The 20,291-nt window shown below is 38.0% G+C and overlaps 1 protein-coding gene across 3 annotated transcripts in view; it reads right to left on the bottom strand.

Moving 5' to 3' along the window:
- Nucleotides 1-20,291, bottom strand: part of LOC139938207 (uncharacterized) — a 91,395-nt gene that overhangs the window by 66,264 nt on the left and 4,840 nt on the right. The gene's annotated exons all lie outside the window — the stretch shown is intronic.

Below are 20,291 nucleotides of genomic sequence, written 5' to 3'. Positions count from 1 at the left end.
TCGTTGTAAGGGTAAACACAACCGAAATTAAAATTGTTTCGGTAACCGCTGCTAACACATAGGATTCAAACTGCCTCTAGCCACCTGGCTCGGTGGTCTAGTGGTAAGACATGTGCTCAAGCAAAGGTCATGGGTTCGAATCCCACGCGAGTGACTTTCCTGTGGACTTTACTGAGTATGGGAAAGTACTGATGGTAATACAGTCGGTATAAGGGTAAAAACAAGTTAATAACAATCTTCTGTAAAAACTTGAGTCTGATGCACTTGACTGCTCAACTGCAACATGGCAAATTGTTTTTGGTATATAACTTTGATAGCTAATTGAATACCAAGTTTCATGGTAGCTCGTTCATGTTTGATAACATTCGGCCATGTAATACTTTTCTTGGTTTGCGGTAACACCATGTGTGTATACTTGCCAGATAGAATTTGTTCTTAGAGAACTGTCTTGCTTTATTCTACTACCGCTAAGTAGATGTTCCCGGGGGGGGGGGGGGGATACTTCTCAGTTCTGAAAACAACTGTCCTGATTTTTTAACTATTACCCAGGCGGATGGTATAGAAAATAGGCTGCAATGCCTCATTATGTAATGCTTGTTATATAAATTCTTATCTAATCTTATCTTATATCTTATGAAGGTAGTTCCATGAAATTAATTCTGAAGGGTCTTACAGGCTTAGGAAAGAACTAATAAGTATACTCTGATTTCATACTGTCATTACAGGGGTTGCCCTTAACTTTTTTAGTAACTTGCAAGTGGGACCAGTTATCTTGACACTTCACTAGTGCACCACCCTTTTCACTGGTCCATATTCCAAATAAAATATCACCCTTTTCACCATTGAATTTCACCAAGTTAGACAACTTACAGATAATTTATAACCTTCCTCTGGTGTTTTAACTGGCATTTGGCCAACTGTTAAGGGGGAACACTGCATAAGCCTCATGTGTTCACCAAAGTAGGTCTATGTTTATCAATAAGAGAAGGGAGTTGCCCCAGTATTTCTGGCATGCAGATTGTGCCACAGCACCTTGTAAATCTTTCCAAGGCAGTGTATAATTGGTATGGACAGATTTCAAGATCATCAGGATTGCCCAAACCATACTTGAAGGAATAGTTAGATGAGGAAGGAAAAGAGGAAGACAACATTAACGAGTGGACAGGTTTGAATTTTGCAATCTCACAGTGGGCTAAGGAGGATTAGCAGAAAGTGGACAGAGTGGGTCGCCGAGTCTGCACGGTGTTCCAATGACCATCAGCCTGGGCCCAATTTCATGGCTCTGCTTACCGCCTAATTCTGCGCTGACGATCACGATTCCCCGCTTAAGTGCAAGCGCCGAATTTCTGCGCTAGCCTTGTAAGCGCAGAATGCCTAGTAACGCGGAGTACACACGCGCAGAAGCCAAAATTCGCCGCTAACCCTTGAAATACGGTTGCCGTAAGCACAGAATTCCCTGTTTCCATAAGCGCGGATTCTGTGCTTACAGTAAGCAGAGCCATGAAATTGGGCCCAGATGGGATACAAAAAAGCGAAAGTCCAGCCTTCTCCACTGGCTCCTGGTACCAAAAACGAATTGAATACAAGGTCCTCACACTTGTCTTATTTAATGTACTCCAAGACTGTGCAGCCATCCACCAAAGATCTTCTTCAACTTAGTCACTCTGGTTATGCTCTCTGTTCTACTGCCTCAACCCGACTCATATTGTACCTAAATTTTGTACAATCCAATATGGCGATCAGCATTTTCTCACATAGCACCAGTATTATGGTACAAGCCCAGAGACGTCAGTAACATTCACTCTCTCAACACATTTCAACTCAAGTTAAGAAACTTCTGTTTACTGCAAGTTATTAAGATTTTGTTTGAATGTAATTTTCTGAAGAGGGATTGATACTTTGTAGTTTAGTATCTTTCCTGGAGTGCCTTGAGTAATCTTTTTTTGGAAAGTGCACTTAAAAGTTTGTATAATAATGATGTATTATTATTATAGTTCAGTTCTTGCCCTTACATCCAGGAACTTACAGTATTAACTCAACCAATCCTAACATGCTCAACAGAGTACAATGTATGTAAAGCCTTTCACATAAGGCTTTGAATTGGATTTTGGCAAACGCAACAATGCTATTCAGAACTTGTTGGACAGCTCAATGCAAACCTACTCCTATTTCCTGCTTGGGTTGTTGTTGGCATTGTTAGGACTCAGTCAAGCAATTACCAAATGAACTCAATGGTCTTCTACAGGGTTAGCATGTATACGCAATTCTTTACTGTCTTGGAACTGAGTCTATAAAGGGAACAAAAACCACCAACCCAAAACATACAGTCAAGCACTACACACAGCATACCCCTGCGACTCCTCAAGTAGTCCCACACCAGAACAAATTCTTGCAAGGACTACAAACTTGAGGAAACTTTTCATCTTTTGGGTTCCACAAATCCATTAATGGTTGCCCTGTTTCTGCCATGGAACCATGAAACAAACACCCCAAAACCCACACTGGCAACATGGAGGGGGATCAAATGGCCAACACAATTTTTATCTTGTAAGAATCTGGCTTAATCTGCAGGTGCAAGGATTTCTGCAGGGTCAATAGCCAAGTGACAGGTGCCAATCAAGCCTACCAGGCAAGGTCCATTACACTTTAAGGGGTTTATAAATCTGGTCCTAAAACAAAGCTGCTACATTTCTAGTCCCACCACAAGTCATATCCAAGATGAAGCAAAGCCTAACTTGATTCATCCACAGAAGCCTTTCCTAGCAAATGGTGAAAAGATCACAACCTACCCTCCAACCCGTCTGGAGGAAAACACCCCTACATGTACCAGAGAAGTGGTACAGTCCAAGCTGTCAATCAACCTGCATATCATGCTAGGTTGATTTCCAGCATTGTTGGAGGTATTTGTACTCCTCCCTTGAACACTAACATGGGTAATTCAGGGGGTAATTATCTCTCCCAAATGAAAAATTGCTGTCCAAACAGGCGCTGTCAGGATAACTCAGTCATGTTTGCCAAGGCAATTTATTTCCAAGAGGGACTTGTGTATTGGAATGCAGATACAGCTACCCACTGCCCCTAGTTTCAATAATCACAAATCAAGGTTTTCTTTTCCTGGAAAGAAATATCCAAGTGGCGAAACCCCTTTAACAATTTCCATACCTCCTAAAACCAACAATTTGCTACAATTGTGCTTATCTGTCAACAGGTATATGGTTACCAAGTCTAGGTTTAAGAAAGGTACTTTTAAAGGCACTGGAGACCAGTATTCACACACTTGATGTATAGGACTACTTGGTGTTACCCAAACGTATGTATAATAATATAATAAATGAGACAATTTAGGCTCAATTGGTCATCAAAGCTGCAAGAGAATACACCCTTGGTGCACAAATTTGTGAGCTTTCAGATCAGGTCTGAAGTCTTTTAATATTTGAGTGAGAAATTACCTCTTTCTCATAAACTATGTTACTTAGCAGAAAGAAGGAGCCGTTTCTCACAATTTTGTATACTCTCGTCAACAACTCTCATTGCTCATTACCAAGTACATGTAAGTTGTTTTACTAACAATTATTTAGAGTACTGCAGTACAAGTTTTGTTTTTGTACTAAACCCACAACCACAGTAAACAAAATGTGTTTGCATCATTTGGGGTGCCAAATGCTCTGCAAATGAAAGCACAGATAACATCAACTTCTATGAGAAATCCTGAAGTTATGGCTATAGACTCGAACCCATGCTTTGATTCAATCAAATGAGCTACATGTACGTGTAGAAATTCAAAAAATGTACACTTTTACCTCAAAAAAGTGCATTTCGATAAACCTTGTGATTTTCCTTCATAATGCAAGTACATCTAGAGGCAAAGTTATATAAATGTATCATTCGCTCCTTTAGTTTGTGAATCCATCGTTCAGTTTCAATGCTTGAATAAATTGGACCCCAAAAATCACTGTTGTTACTTTTAATTGGACAATTAAAATGAACTCAATGCACTTGGACAGACTACCCGACAGACCATTAACTGTTTTAATTTAAACCTTAATAAAGAATTTGAAAAAACATTGTGTCTGCCACCGAACCCCCCCCCCCCCCCCCCTCTAAAGTAGTATCAAAACAAAATGTGTGTGCATGGTATAACTGACGTGCAATGCATACGTGCACATGTACGCCATACATGTAATACAGGCTACTAGGTAAATGTTCATGGTCGAATTTAATTAGTAAAATTAATAGTAAACTAATTACTTACTGACTAATCAGTGATTTCAGCCAGAGAGAGGGCTAGCGACCTGGATCCAATTTCAAAGCTTTGCTATAAACCACGAAATTCCGTGCACCTTGTGAAGCGTACTGGGCCCAATTTCACAAAGCCTGTAAGCACACAAAACTGCTAAGCACAGAATAGTATTGCTTAGCAGAAACAGGTTACCAACAAAAATGGATTATGTTCGCACTGTCGTGGCTGGTGCCTAACTAAATTTTTGGTTAGCAAACAAATTTCTCAAGCAGTGTTTTCTGCTTAACAGCTTTTAATTCATTGCTACCCACAAAATTCTTTGCATCTCGTGAAGCATGTCAATTTATGGGTGGTAAGCACAGTATTCTGCAGCAAGCAGAACCATGAAATTGGACCCTGCAGGGTAAGTCCGACCACTCTCACTCAGCATACAGCAAGGACCATGTTTTTGAGACAAGATCACAGTCGAACTCGAAAATGTTGGTAATTTCTAGCTAGAGTAAACTTGGGGGCATAATTCTCCTCTTCAAAGTGTCAAAGGCATTCTATACTATGTAATTTGTGAACATAATATCCTATCTCAGCCCCTATGAACACTTTCATCAGGCTAAATAGCAAAACAGTTCATCTCTGTAAATGCTTTTCTTGGAATGTAATTTTTTTAGTTTTAAAAGTGGTTTTGCCATGCAAGGGCCGAGTATACAAAAATGTACGAAACGAAAATGGTCTTTCACAGGAAACAATCCGACTGGAAATCCACATTTCCTCATGTGATTCTAATGGCTCGCTCTCTAATTGGATTTGTTTGTTTAGTTTGTTCAAGCAAGGCCAGTTATAGCACCAACAATTCAGGTGTAAAAACCAAGGGTTGGCTTGCTCTACAGGGTAAAAGTAAAGCAAGTGGAAAACAGATTGACTGATTGTGCAACCAAGCCATTTATGCTAATCCTAGTGTATGTGTTTTGGGGGTTAGAGGGAGGGGAAGGGAGTCATGCAGTTGGCATGTCTGACCATTGCTGTCTGACTGCCATTCTTATCCCAGCATTCCTGTGGTTATGCTTAGATGCAGGCGGTGCTAAAAGCCAAATTGACTGGCACCTTTACTTGTCCAAGAGGGAAGGTGGTAAAAAAACTTAGTTTAATTCTAAAGTAAGTAACAAGCTCTATGGTAATGAAACTCAAAAAGCTAACAATAACATGTTTCAAGTTGTTGTTACATGACAACATGATTCCGAGCTAGTTGAAAAGTTTTGGGGCATGGAAGTTGTGCAAGCTGGCAAACATTAGGCCTATGTAAATCACAGCCTAGAAAGACCCATTGTCTTCACATCAACACTGCTTCACATCAGATATGAATGTGGTCGGCCATCTTGGGAGTCAAGAAATTGCATGTTAAGATAAGGAGGACGGCATTTAAAATACATTATTGCCCCCAAACCACTCTACACAGTAGCATTCTCCAGTCTTGAGTTTACCGGCCGATGCTAAAATCACTGGCCTCGGGCCTGTAGTCAAGTGTAAATTTTGAGCTGCGCCACAAACAAAAAACAGCCACTCCCCCTTGAAAAGCCACGCACCCTCTGTGCCTCCCCCCACCCCCACATTCAACTAATAAGCCATGTCTACACCGCTTCATGCTTGCATTCTGAAGTTTAAACTCACTTTTATTTTCCTACACGGCTGTCAGCCATTCCCAAATCTACACTACCTCCATGCTCCTACATTACATATTATAGCTAACTTCACAGACTACTTTTTTATCTGTTTGAGGATTCAACAAAATCCACAGCAACTGAAATATTTAAGCGCACATTACATGAGTTTCCGAGCAGAGCTGCCCAGCATCAACCCAGCCTCCCCTCAGTCAGGAGACTGGCTTCAACTGACCCTATGCAAACACACAGCGCAGATCGTCTCCGCAGGTATTCAGTAGCTAATACAAGCAAACCCCACCGGCACGCTTCCTTCGCGAAGTAAAAAAAAAATCAAACACAGAGCACAGAGCTTCGCTTTGCTTGCTTTGGGACTAACTGACACAGCTGTTTGGGGACTATATCCGGGGTTAGTAAATGTTTTCATAGGTTTTTTTTTCTCTAGTCTTTTCTTTCTAGCGATCATGGTTTATTTGTGGACTGCTAGGTGAGGGGTATTGAGGGGGCTCAGGGGTGTTAATGAACCGTGTGGCAGATGCTGCTGTGATGGTGTTACAATACAAGGGGATTGGATCTGATGACAAGATGAAAACACTGTCTGGATGCAGTCTACCCTCGCAGCGCTGCTAACTGCTGTATCTACAGAATCTGAACATGGACGCAAATTAGCTTAGAGGCTCTGCGGTATGCCAGGGTTGCTGGAATATGTTATGACAACCTATCATGGGTCTACTATTACAGGCTCATTTTAAAAAACATACACCTTGTACATTATTGTGTGCCAATTACAGAGTATCATGACAATTTTTATTCGATCAGAGTCGAGACTGACATACTAATTGTAAAATTCTCCTGATTCAGTGTACAGATTTTCCCCAAACATGTAAAACAGAAAATTTATTACAAGGGTTGGCCTGTTGAAAGCAGTAAAACATTAATACAGACCCAGGCCTGGAAAGTACACAAGGACCACCGAGGCCATAGCCTCTGTTGCTCCTAATCTTAGCCTTGAAGCCCCTTCAAATGTTTCATATAGACTTTAAGATTCAAAGGAAAAACTCTTAGCAAAATGAAAATGGCCATAAGTGCCCTCTCAACAAAGATGAAATCCCAGGCCTGCAAGACTCATTTTCAACAAAGATTTAATGAAACTTCCAACTTCTCACTGATTACAAATTTCATACCGGTATCAATCCTCCAGAGAATTGTTTGTTCATCTGAAATACTGAAATTTTGCCAAAGTGTCTTGGCCGAGCGATGAAGCGTACTGGACTCAAGCTCTGGTGTTTCTAATCAGTAGAGTATGGGTCCGAGTCTCAGTCTTAAGCAAGACACTTAACCATTATTGATTCATCCTTCAGATGGGACATTGATTCATCCTTCGAATGGGACGTTAAGCTGTAGGTCCCCAGTGATTTGTAATACAAAAATTATTTGGCCTGATGTTTCAACCCAGGAAGAGTCTTTCTCAAATTCAGCCTTTTGAGAAATACTCTGCTAGCATCAAACATCAGGCCTTTAACTATTAGTTTGCATTATACCATCATTTTGGATAGTAAGCAGTTTGCAACAGCTAATTCTGTTTTCTCTGTTTTGCAATGCACGCAAAAGACACCATTTTACACTTATCGATAAGAGAAGGTTTTGCCGGAGTGTTTTCACACAGGCTGCTAAATGCGCTTTAACATTCTGATTATGGTGGTACACAATGTATGCTTGATCCCATGTAAAGCACAATTACCACCAGTGCAAGCCTAAATCAAACAAAAACATGCTGTTGGATTTTGATAGATTGGGGGTGGCTTACAGCAAAACTTTAATCAAGTTGAAACTGTGATCTGAGTTTGGTAACAACATCAGTGTTCAACCTATACCTTGACTACATCTCAGCTTCAGTGTATGATCCCAGTTACATTTACAAGAGAAATCACTAAGCTTACTACAATCTGAGTGACAGAGTGCCTGATATTCAATAGCAACAAGCTATTAGGGAAACAAAGTTTTCCTCTAGTACACTCCGTTAAGTGTTGGACACAATCAATGTCAAGCCTATAAAGCCATTCAACTTCTCACTATTAAAAACAGTCAAAGAATCAAAGCATGCTTGAAATAGTTCGGGTGAACGTCCTATAGTGCCTAGTCTATTGAGTTGCATTGGGTGTTATAAACACTATCTGCTGAAGATCCTCTCTCCCTTTCAACACAGGAAATATTCTTGCATTAATTTGTATCCTGATTTCCCCTACTCGAGTGTTATTAGATGTGTAAATTATACCGATGGTTCCTGTGCACTTTCCCTCGGCTTGTCAGGACGAGACAAAATTAGCACACTGTCCTGTTACAGTATACAGGTGTTGAGTAAGTGGAATTTGATATAATACTTTGTTCAAGGGCCAATCGCATCAAGATCTTATGCTAAAGCTGTGGTATTGAACATGATGAGTATGAGTTGCGCTAGTTTTGTTGGACAATTCTAAAAGGCTACTGTAAATATTCAAAAGTGTTTGCATCGAGTGGGTGTGGCTACAATAGTACAGATCAACTTGCAAAATACAGGACAGGGTTTAGCCGTTAAAGCTTTTTCAGTGATAAGCCAGCAGGACCAGTTAGCTTGTTATTTCACTAGTCCCCCAGTCTCCCTCAGTGGTCTATATTTTGGGGTTTATTTCAACATTGCTGTTAAAGTTGCCAGCTGGACAGATTCCTGACTAATTATTGGACATTTTAACACGCATTTGGCCAGTGGACCACTGTTATGGGAGAATTGCCTCCATGCCCCTGGTCAATGCCTTGGTGCCCCTTGAAATATTCCAGCAGAAACTTAGTATTCATAGAGGTGCCCTTTACTAACAAAAATACTAACTCACTGTCCAGTACAAGACTCAAGTATGACATACATGTAAGACCTGAACATAATAATATCAACTTCATTGCTCCCTGCCCTCAACAATAAACTGAAAATATGGAGTTTCATACAATATCCAAAATAAAGCTACATTTAGACAGCGTACTAAACCTAAGAACCTAAGAAGTTCACTTTTCTTTTCAACTTCTACAGTTTAATTTTTATTTTGTTAACCTTGAGTTCAAACAGCTTGACCTCATGGACAGTTAAACCTGGTTTATCTTCAGCTAAAACCTATCCATCTGCTTAACTTAGACCCCATGTGGCCGATTTTTTATTGTCTGAAACTGCAATATTATTAGATAAAACTCAAGTGGTTTAGAGATAAATCCTCCAACTTGAAGGTCTAACTTTTGGGGGCTAAAACCTGATCGGCAAACTAGTTTAACTTTAAAACTGTTTGGACACACAGGTGTTCAATATAAAAAGTTCTAAAGGAGTAAGACCAACTTATAGGTAGGGTCGTAGATTGGTAAGTACTCAACAAATTAATGACAATAAAAACTTACTTGGTGAGAAGCACTGCAGCTGTTAATAGTATAAACTTTTTTGAGATAGGTAACATACTTTTTCACCCGAAAATGTTTGATTCTGAGAAACGAAATGATTAATGAATGAATCGTTTCTCAGATTTCTGAGGGTTGGTGTTGGGTCGCAAATACTGCAGTCAGAGTTGTTGTTGGTACCCGCAGTCACCTCACTAAATGTGGATGGATTTGTTGTTCAAGTGAAATACAGTGACAATGTTTTGTTACTTTTAACAAGTTGGAAGTTCAGCCAGGCCTGGCGCTTTGTTTTTGAAAGGGCAAGGGCACCAAGGCGTTTGTTCTTGGCAAAGGGCACCTCTTTGACTAAACTGTAAATTTCTATTAAAGCATTAAGGGGCATCAAGGCAAATGACCAGGGGCAATGAAGGCAATGCCTCAACGAATTACCATGACTGGTTAAGCAAACACTGTAACATAAGTGTGCTCAACAGTGAGCCATAAAATTTGTTTCCTATCTTTAGACTACACCTGATGTTTTCTTGCTTTGAAAATGTAAAGTTTCTATTTTACTGATTTAAACTGTACGTGACCTATACTTCACTCTACACCGACAAGTGACCTTTCAAGTACACAATCTAGAAACACTGGTGTTACTAATATTAAGTATCAAGTGGGCGCCAGACTAATTTACAATGTACTGCAGATGAACATGATACTATCTTGTCTTAGTCCATGAAACCATGGATGGAGGCACTATGATGAAATCAAACTACGCATCCAAACAACAGAATCCTCATCCCATGCTTCTGTGTTGACTCAAACGTTTTTTCCTTCATCACAATATTAAAGCCAGGTAATAAAAATGGGAAAAAATGCAAAATTTCCTGTCACAAATCACCCTGTTCCCCATCAGCCCAAGGAGACCAAGGGTTAATTGGCCTAGATTTGGGCCAGTATGCACGTCCTTGTCACCCCCCAGCCTATCCAGGTGCTTGGCACAGGTAACGTGATCAGCCTCTTCAAGACAAACTCAAGCATCTGGAGCCATTACACCAGGGCCAAAAGCCCGACTTGGATTGCCGTAAAGTGATACCCTCAGCTTCTCCCCGACTGAAAATTCATGACTGGGATGTCAGAGCATTTAGGCCAACTAAACCCCAAGTGTCCCAGGACCATTGATCTGAGACCCACTTAGGGGGTTGGTGTGATGGTGTGATGCCTATTTACAAGTCAAAGAATGCATGGGGATGGTGTGGATGTCGCTGTGCCTGCTCCAGGGGAGGAGGTGGCTGGATTGGGATGGCGTAAGGTGGTGAGACTGGGGATAAATGTTATAACAGGTGATTAGTGACCTTTTGGTGGGGCTTTGACAGGCTACCTGTCTGTGCCAGATTGGCACAAGGAGGTCAAACAACAAGGGGGCCATTCTCAATTTATATAGCAGGTGCAAAATAATTCATTGTGGATTATTTCAGTTTCGCTCACCGTACTCCCTAAGGTAGATATGGTTTCCCTTAAATAAAGCTAATTGTTCCGATATTGGTTTTACCAATCAATGAGATTTCTATTTCGCTCTTTGGTTAATGGTCCAGATGAAATCTTATGATGAGAAAGTATTTCTTTGTTCATGTATCAATTACTGCACCTGATGGAATCTGTTTGGAACAGACTGTGGACTGTGCATAAAATAGGCCCTACATGCCATATCTTCCCAAAATGCGCATCACTGTTTTCGAAAAGGCCATCTCCACAGTCTTCACGAGAAATCTTTCCCGGGAAAACATTTACATGAAAACTTTGGGGTTATTTTGGATCGGATATAGGCCTAATCTAGTGGCAAAAACCAAATCTGATGTCAGATCTTTTTTTCTCACTACAGAGCAAATTCTCAGGAAATAAATAACTCCATCGCAATCCCATTGATCATGTCACATTTTAAATAAATTTTCCTTGAGGGAAATGCGCACTCAGTATGACTAAATCTCAGTGTATGAGTGCTACTCGGAGTAACAATTTCCTGGAAAATAGCTTTTTCCCTGTAGTTTTCAAGTGTGTTAGCAATTCAAGTGTCGCACAGAAAGGACACAAATTTTCTTTTGAACCTCCCTAGAAATCCATTGAGTGTGAAAATAAGGGCTTTCAAGTTTTTCTTTCCAACACTGTTTAAAGTTTTCCAATCATGGAGTTATAGGGTTCCTATTACATACATGATAATGATATTAAGCCCTTTGAAAATGATTGGAAATGTCATCAAGTACAAGGCCCGATGTACAAAATGTACTTGTACAGTGTACATGTGGTAGGCCTATAGGCTTTAATAGACTTTGCAGGCTATTTGTTTACGTTTTTCAGATTTTTTTAAGGGCTAAAAATTCAGAAATCAGACTTAAGTAGGAATAATTTCATGCCTGATCTTACATGTCAGCTCTTACTAATGTATTGTACATGATAAAATCAATCAGATTCATGTTCTTGAATGGTGTCTTAATTTCCGTTCCATCTTCCCTAAGTATTATTATGGACACAGATGTATCGAGTGCACCAGAAATTCCACCACTCCACATGCCTTGGCACAGCCCTGTAAACAGCTTGCATTGCGCCAATCAAGAAGCTATCATATCTCTAAGCAGTCATATCTCTGTGATTACTACAAAAAACTTCTTGAGCCTCCAAAGTAAAGGAGAGAGGGGGAAAAAATCTGTCATGCGATACCTGAAAAATGTTCTTGGCTATTCTCTGGAGAACCCACAGCAATTTGGACTGATTTGATTTCCTATGCGGAGGATCAAGTAAAAGATCATCATGGATCTTTTATCCCGCAGTGAGTGTGTCCCTTCTGGATAGAGGAGAGAGTGTCCGCGACGAAGGTATCGGACAAGCCAAGATAGCTAGCGCCAAGGGGCATGCTTTACGCTCGTCAAGAGGAACGGCGTGTCTCGCGCGTGAGACTTGTGCCCTTTTCGCCTCCTATTCATTGCCAAGCTCTTTAAACGTTCACACTGTAAGAGAATGTCATTAGAGAGCTCATTTTTCTCTAGAAAATTTTACATAGGGGTTTGTAACATAAACCTTATACAATTTATTTACTGGGAGCCACAAGTTAGTGAGATTGGTTCAAAGAAGTAATTTGCTGTTTTGTTTGTTGGTAATATCATGTTATTTCATGTTTTACACAATCTCTTTTGATTTTTTTTTAAATAAGGGCCTTGTACACCCTAGTAATGTATTTATTTTTCCTGTCTGGTTTCTAAAACTGTAATATCCACGCCCTCCCTTTTAAAGGAAATTTTTGTATTTATCTGGGTTAGTATACATTGTGTAGAAACAGGAATGAAATCGCGGACTAAGGGAAGGTGCACAGTGCACATAAATGGCCTCAAAATTTGAGTTTTCAATATTCTATACACTGACTGAAAACCAATGGCTTTTAATACTTTGAAAAATGCTTAGTGTGTGTTTACATATACAGGGAAGGGTTTGAGTACAGAAGCACTATAGTGTCCACAATCAAAGTTTCATTCAAAAAAAAAATTAAATGCAAGTTTAACAGTGAATGAAATTTTGATTGATTATATTTTTTTGATGGAATTTTCATTTTAATATTGAAGTGTATTCAATGGAACTATGACAACCAGCGAACAACAGCCCTCCATCAAAACATCCACCCATTGGGAAAACACTGAATATGTTTTCTCTAATGTGTCATAAATTATAAATTTTTACATACTGTCTTGAAAGAAGAATAAATGGTAAAAAATGAGCGACCTTTCTTTAGATATAAATTATTCAGAGATTGAATTTCAAGAAGCAGTTACTGTGAGGAATGATCGCCCTGGGCTTTGTAATAACAGAACTTGTCATTTCAACATAATGACAGCCTTTACCTTTTGAAATCCCCCACCCCCACACAAATAAGCAACATTAAACATTTTCGAACATGAAGGACTTGCTTTGGGTTTTTTTCTTATGAAACGGAAAAGATTCTAGATTAACTGATGATCAAATTACCATTTTAAAAAGTATGTTTGTCTAACATTTAATTTTGTTTTAACACTATTTTTTTTTTTGTAACCTTTGCAATTCTAGAGCAGTGTCCTTATCAACTAGACAGAGAGAAAGTACTGAGTACAAACATTGGTGTATAATTATGGTTAAAACCAAAATTAATATTCTTTATCCCCGATGCAAATTTCCGTCTATTAGGGGGGCCTAACTCAGTCTGTTTTCAACAATCTGGAAATCGGTTCCAGGAGTGAATGATCAAAACTCCAGCCTAATTGATTGACAGATCATAATTACTAATGGTGGAGAACATCCTGAAAAGTTATTATGCTTGATAACTGGTCAGTTTAAAGGAAACTGGAATTAATGTGCATGTAAATGAATCACCGGCTGTAGTGATCCATTTCCACGTTAAGAATACCTTTCATAATTTAATAAGTATTTATTATGCACTTTTTTTAAGCCAAGTGGCCCTTCAAATTGACTTATATCATCTGCTTATCAGGCTTGAAGCATTCATGAAAACTCCTGAGGGTTATGCAGCACAGACATCCAAATACGAGTACAGGTAGCTACTTAAAGGCAGTGGTCACTATTGGTAATTTCTCAAAATAGTTGTTAGCAAAAACCTTACTTGGTAACGAGTAATTGGGAGAGGTTGATAGTATAAAACATTCTGAGAAACGGCTCCCTCTGAAGTTACATAGTTTTCGAATAAACACCAGGCCTGTATGCTTTGTTTTTGAAAGAGCGAGGGCACCAAGGCATTTTCTCCTTGATAACGTGCACCCTATGAGGAAATTGTAAACTTCTACTGGAGCATTTCAAGGGTACCAAGGCAATGACCAAGGAGCGTGGAGGCAATCGTCTTCGTTACCTACGTGAAGCATCAGGCCTAAAAAAACTATAGAGTTAAACCAAGATGCTGACCGAAAAAGGCACAGAGACAGTAATGACAGACCAGCCAATTGCCTTATTGATCGCATACAGCAGTACCTGGCTAAAGTATGAGTCTACTCAAGCAATACATATTCACTCATTCATCAGACAGAAACTAAACCAATCACCCGTGCCTACTATTCACTCCTTGATCGTAAGAAAAAAGGGGCATAGGAGTTTGTTGTACACGCAACGTATCCTGTTCATATTAACTGCACAGTTGAGCATTACGAGAAAAAATTTCCCCCATTTCCAGTGACTCAGTTGTAGCCCCGGGCAAGCTTACACGGCCTAATTCGTCTTTCAGGCTAGATTTTGTCTTCGTTTTTTCTTTCTTCTTTGCCTCGTGGATGTGGACTTGTTGGTACAACGTATCAAAAGGCCATTACAACAATTTTATGATGTTAAGGTTCAAATTCAAAGCAGGATTTGGTGAGATAGGTTGTGTTTCTACTGTTTCTGCACACTTAAAATAACTCCATTAGTTATCATACTCTTTTTAGGAAGAAAATAGCTGTTCCAAACTGCTTAGGGCTTGTGGGGTAAAAAAAACCTCATTTATTACTAATGGCATTTCTTTGAAACAAAATGTTATTTCTGTTAAACCCATACACTGATTGTAAACCAAATTCAAATTCCTTTAGTTTTTGAGTTTGACTTTTTATTTGGTGATGTATTTTTTTTTAATTTTTATAAACCAAAATTGAATTGACTTGAATTGCTCAAGTCCTGTGAAAAATATTTCTCTATATTTTCTTATTGCCTTCTCATGTAATGTTCATCACACTAAACCCAAACACCAAACAGTAATAAAAGTATAAAACAAGTAGTTTGATGATTTTAACAGTAGAGTTTTTATGTGTTCCTTTCAACCTAGGAGTCTGGACATTAACCCAATTGCCATGCACAAAATTATCATAAGAGTTTGAAACATGCACAACCCATGCATGGTTTAACCAGCTTTAACCTTGAACTGCATACCCAATATCACAACAGATACAAAGTCAATCAAAGTCAATCCCATGGAGCCTGGACTGAACCCTCAAGAGAAAGCAAAGACTCAGGTTTTAGTACGTGCATGTACGAATGGACGTTGAACATTTATGGAGCTGCCATTTTGTTTTCTCCTATACAACAATGTAACCAAACTGAGGCTGAAGAGAAAAATAGTCATGGAATTCATTAATGCTTAAGCACACAGGAAACATGACAAAGATGGCCAAAACAGCTGCCAACATTTTCAGCAAACTGACTAGTAAATTTGTATGCAAAATGTAACGTAAGAACAGGACCCAGTTTCATATAACAACTATACTGCTTAGCAAATTACTTTGCTAATAAAAAATAAGTGTGGCATCAGTTGCAACAATGTAAACTTAATGGAATTTGGCTGGTAACTAGATTCTGTTAAGCAAGGTTTAACTGTGCTTTTTTATGCTTACAGTTTTTATGAAATTGGTCCCAGAGGATTCTTAAAACTACTGCTCGAAACAGGGCCATTTAAATCACTGCCTATAAAGGAATTCGGCAAGGTTGTTGTAAGCATCGAATTGTTTGGTTAGCAACGCCCTGAATTTAAGCTCTGATATCACAAAAAGTTCAGCTTCGATTAACAATTCTTGTTCATGTGTAACACTGGACACTACTCAAAAACAACTAATATTTGGCAATGTTAGTTAGCTGACCCACAGGCTGTCACTGTCACCACACAGGACTTTCAAGTTCTGAACTGGGAAAAGGCGAGCTTATTCTGTTCCCCACCGCCGGCAAGTGAAAGAACAAAAATAAAGCCAAGGGCTAATCCTAACAAATGTAGTTCAAACTATATTCATAATACTTCACACACAGTTCACGACAAGTTCCCCAGACCTTAAAGGAACACGTTGCCTTGGATCGGACGAGTTGGTCTATGAAAAGTAGTTGAAACCGTTTGTTATGAAATGCATATGGTTAGAAAGATGTTTTAAAAGTAGAATATAATGATCCACACAAGTATCACTCAAAATTGCACGGTTTCATTTTACGTCACAAACTAACACGGTCGGCCATTTATGGGAGTCAAAGTTTTGACTCCCATACATGGCCGACCGTGTTTGTCGACGAGGTAAAACAAAAACCATGCAATTTCGAGACATATTTGTGTAGATCATTGTATTCTACTTTTACAACATCTTTCTAACCATAACGATTTTATAACAAACGGTTACAGGACGCTTTTCAAAGACCAACTCAACCGATCCAAGGCAACGTGTTCCTTTAAGTAAAGGGAGCTTTCTTTCTCATGGGGTGATTTATGAAGGATCCAGGCTATGATTTACGCTTTGTTTCTTGCCAATTTTCCAAAATTGACTTTTACTAGTCTGCAGGGAATTTCAAAGGGTGTGTAGTAAGTGTATTGAATACACTAATCATTAAATGCAGATCATAAACATAAATCTCAGGTACATGGCCCTTAAAATTTTAGTGGGACCATTACCGCAATATCTGGGACACTGGACTCCGAAATTAAGCTTGGGTTTTCCAACCCTGACCTATATGTTGATAGTTAATTATTGTTAAAGGGGGACGATGGCCTATAAAAAATGAATAGGTGGGTACGTACCATTAGCAAGCTTCAAAAACTGACCGTCAAAAATACTAACTTGTTTGTATAGAAGGCAATGGCCTCCATACTGATAGTGTCAAACAAAGGACCAACAATTGTCACTGCTTCCTTCAAAGGTATTTTGAAATAAAGAAATTGGTATAGTGATCAATTGTGTACACATTCTGAGTTCTAAAAAATGTCTAAATATTCTATAGATAATTATCACAAAACATATAATAATAAAAAGACACTCCCATTCTTCATTACTATTCTTATAATTTGTTCTTGCAATCTGAAAAGGTTTCAGAAAATATAATGACTTCTTTGCTTTTGAAGCTGCTAATGCTTATTATTTACAAAAGTGACTAGGAGTATTTAGACTTGGGGAACTTACATGTAAAATCTGTATAATTGCATTCTTCTGGCAAACTAATTTCTATAATGTTTGACGTGCACACAGTTTAGGATTGCATCTCGCAGTTTCTTACATGAGCATTTCTCTTTAAATTTGAGCTATTCAAAACTGACTATTTTTTTTTTTTACAATTCAAGAGTAAGATATTTATTCTAAATCAAAGTCTCTATAGACAAGTCCTGACAAAATAGTTTAGTTTTGTAACCCTCTTTCCATTTTATTTTTTAACAAATAACTTCTTATTATCCGGGCCATCTTCATAAAATAAAGATTTTAGCATCATGCTTTATAAGAGTCGTTTCAAATAAATATATATTTTTTTTAAAAGAACCATAAAAAGATTGTCTTTACATAGAATAGCAAACTTTAAAAACTAAACCAAACAGATTTGAATTTTGTTGCTGTTGAAAAAACCCCAAAGCTCTGACAAACATAAACAACACAGTCAATATTGTGCCTGTGGTCAAAAGAGGAAGCTAAAGTAACAACACAATGCTTAGTGAGTGCATGTTTACTTCCTGTTTACATTACATGTACCATGAACTGTTTTTCATAAGTAAACAGGATTTCTTAATTTAAACCTTCAAGTGTTCCCATCATCAGTCATTTAGTCCACAAATTCATCCAGTTTTCAAAACTAACATTTTAAATTTGCATTGGGGATAAGGAAAATTACAGAAACTTGAATTTGGGAGGAAAACCCAAGACCTTGAATTTGGGAGGAAAACCCAAGACCACAAGGCTCAACAAATTTACTGAACCAGAATTTTGTGTACACGACCGGATTGAAATTAGAAGAAAAAATGCGTCACTGTTTTTTAAAACAGTTGAACTGTTTTAGTTTAAAAAAGCACTAAGAGAGATTCATCTCCATACTTTATGAATACAAATTCTCAATAATCAACCAAATTATACTAATCAGACTGAGAGTCAACAACTGAATACAAATACTAGATTGCCGAACTTGTCGAGTCATGAGTTTACAGGCCCGATGCTAAAATCACTAGCCTGCAGTCCATTCTAAAACTTGAGCTCTGTATTAACATTTTGTTTTTACCGATACACCGATCCAAATTAAACATATTTCAGTGTCATTTATAAAGCATTTCTGAAAAAAAAAAATTTCAGTGACAGTTGGGACAGATTCACCCTTTTCACATGTCATCGTCAAAGTGTCAAAAATATCAATTTTCTAACAGATGCTTTACAGACGTTGTCTGAACATGTTTTCATTTTTACTGTGGGAAAAGTATAGCAATTTTCACCCAATTTCATTTAAAAATGACAATTTATACTATAACATTAAATTTACAGACCATAACTTAAATTTACAGGCTATAATTGTAGAGAAAAATAGTACAATATTAAGCTCATACAAGGCATATTTTGTAAGAGCCTTTCCAAAACAAATTTTCAAAAAGTGTTCACCAGCGGTGAAAATCCACCAACATGTAGTAGTACTGAGTCAATAAAAGATTTAACAACTTTAGCAGCAGATTTTGACAAATTTGAGGTGGAACGCTATCAAAAATATAATCGCTACAGGCCTAGTGCTGAAAGCAAAAAGGTTGCCCAATTTGTTGTTTAAAAAAAACAAAAAAATAAATAAAATTGAAAAATAGTCACAGGTAAGGCCTAAAAACTTCTGTAAAATCTTCTCTATAATCATACATGGTACATCACAATATGGGAAACGACATCACAATGTAGTTTGCCTAAATGGTCAAGAACTTTGACTTCAAGTTGAAACTCTGGTAGGCCGACAGGAAGTCAAACAAGTGACCCAGTGTTAGGAATGTTTTGACAAAGCCTTGTGGCTACAAGTGCTTCATGTACTGTCAGTAGATTCAAGATAGGACTTCACTTTAGACAGGAGTCTACTAAGAAAGGATTACAACACCTAAGGCACAAATCTCACGCATCTACTTATTAAATTTCAAGGTGACATTTGGGCTTTGGGAAGCACTGACCGTAGATAGAGTATAAGTACGAGAATGTTGTTGAACATTTTAAAGTTTATGCCCCAATTCTAGTGACTTGTGAAAATGTGGACGCGCAATGGACATTTTAACTTTTGGTGCAGTTTTTTCTTAACATCAGAGGAAATATGAATGTAATTGAATAAATCAAAAAAGAAAATGTGCAGAAAACACAGACTTAAACCACAATTTTAAAGCTCCAGTGACTGTGACTTAAGTGAGAAGTCTTTTACTTTTATCTTTGTTGACAAGTTTTGTTGCAAGGTTTTTTTTAAATTAGTGTGAATATGAACGTAAACAATCAAATAAAAAAGGAAGTTGTGCAAAAAGACACAGACTGAAACCATAACTTTAAAGCTCTGTTAAAGAAAATGCAACAAAATCTGCTTTTCGCATTGCAAAGTAAGTCTCCTCACTACAGCATTAATTGTCTTATAAATTGTTATAAATTGCAATTAAATTCACTGTTCCACAAACAACATGCACGCTTAAGAATAACTTGATTATTTCAAGTTTAAAACCTTCAATATGAGACTTTCAAGTATAAAACCTTCAAATCTTAAGTCACAGATCCATATGTAAAATATTCAGAAAATCTACAACGTATTTACATTGACCTTTGATACAAGTTAGTTAAATAGTTTTTAAAAACATAAAAACAAAACCACAAAAAACAACATCAGAATAAAGACTAAAGATGCACAACCTGTTTGTTTTGAATGTCATACTGGAAATATCATCATACCACATAAATGTATGCATTACATTTTGCAAAACATCCTGCTTTGGAATCCCCAATGAATAAATTCTCACAATGAGAACAAACTTACACAAGTTTGGATAACCAAGAGATGGGTTGAACAGGTACTTAGAAAATTTCATGAGACGAAAAGCTTTGTTGACGAGAACAGATTGTGCATCTTTTATAATTTTACAATTATTAATCTTAAAAAAAAAAAGGTTAACTGGTCTGCATCATGGCGCCTTCAATATTTCCACTGAGTCTTTCATTTGTGATAAGGTCACAATCGTCAAAATGAAATAGAGTTTTTCAGCATTTCAAAAGTATCCGAGTTATTAAGAG

This window comes from Asterias amurensis, chromosome 6 (assembly GCF_032118995.1).
Source record: "Asterias amurensis chromosome 6, ASM3211899v1".
Lineage (NCBI taxonomy): Eukaryota > Metazoa > Echinodermata > Asteroidea > Forcipulatida > Asteriidae > Asterias > Asterias amurensis.
Note: the sequence above shows the minus strand (reverse complement) of the source record. Positions and strands in the feature narration are given on the sequence as shown.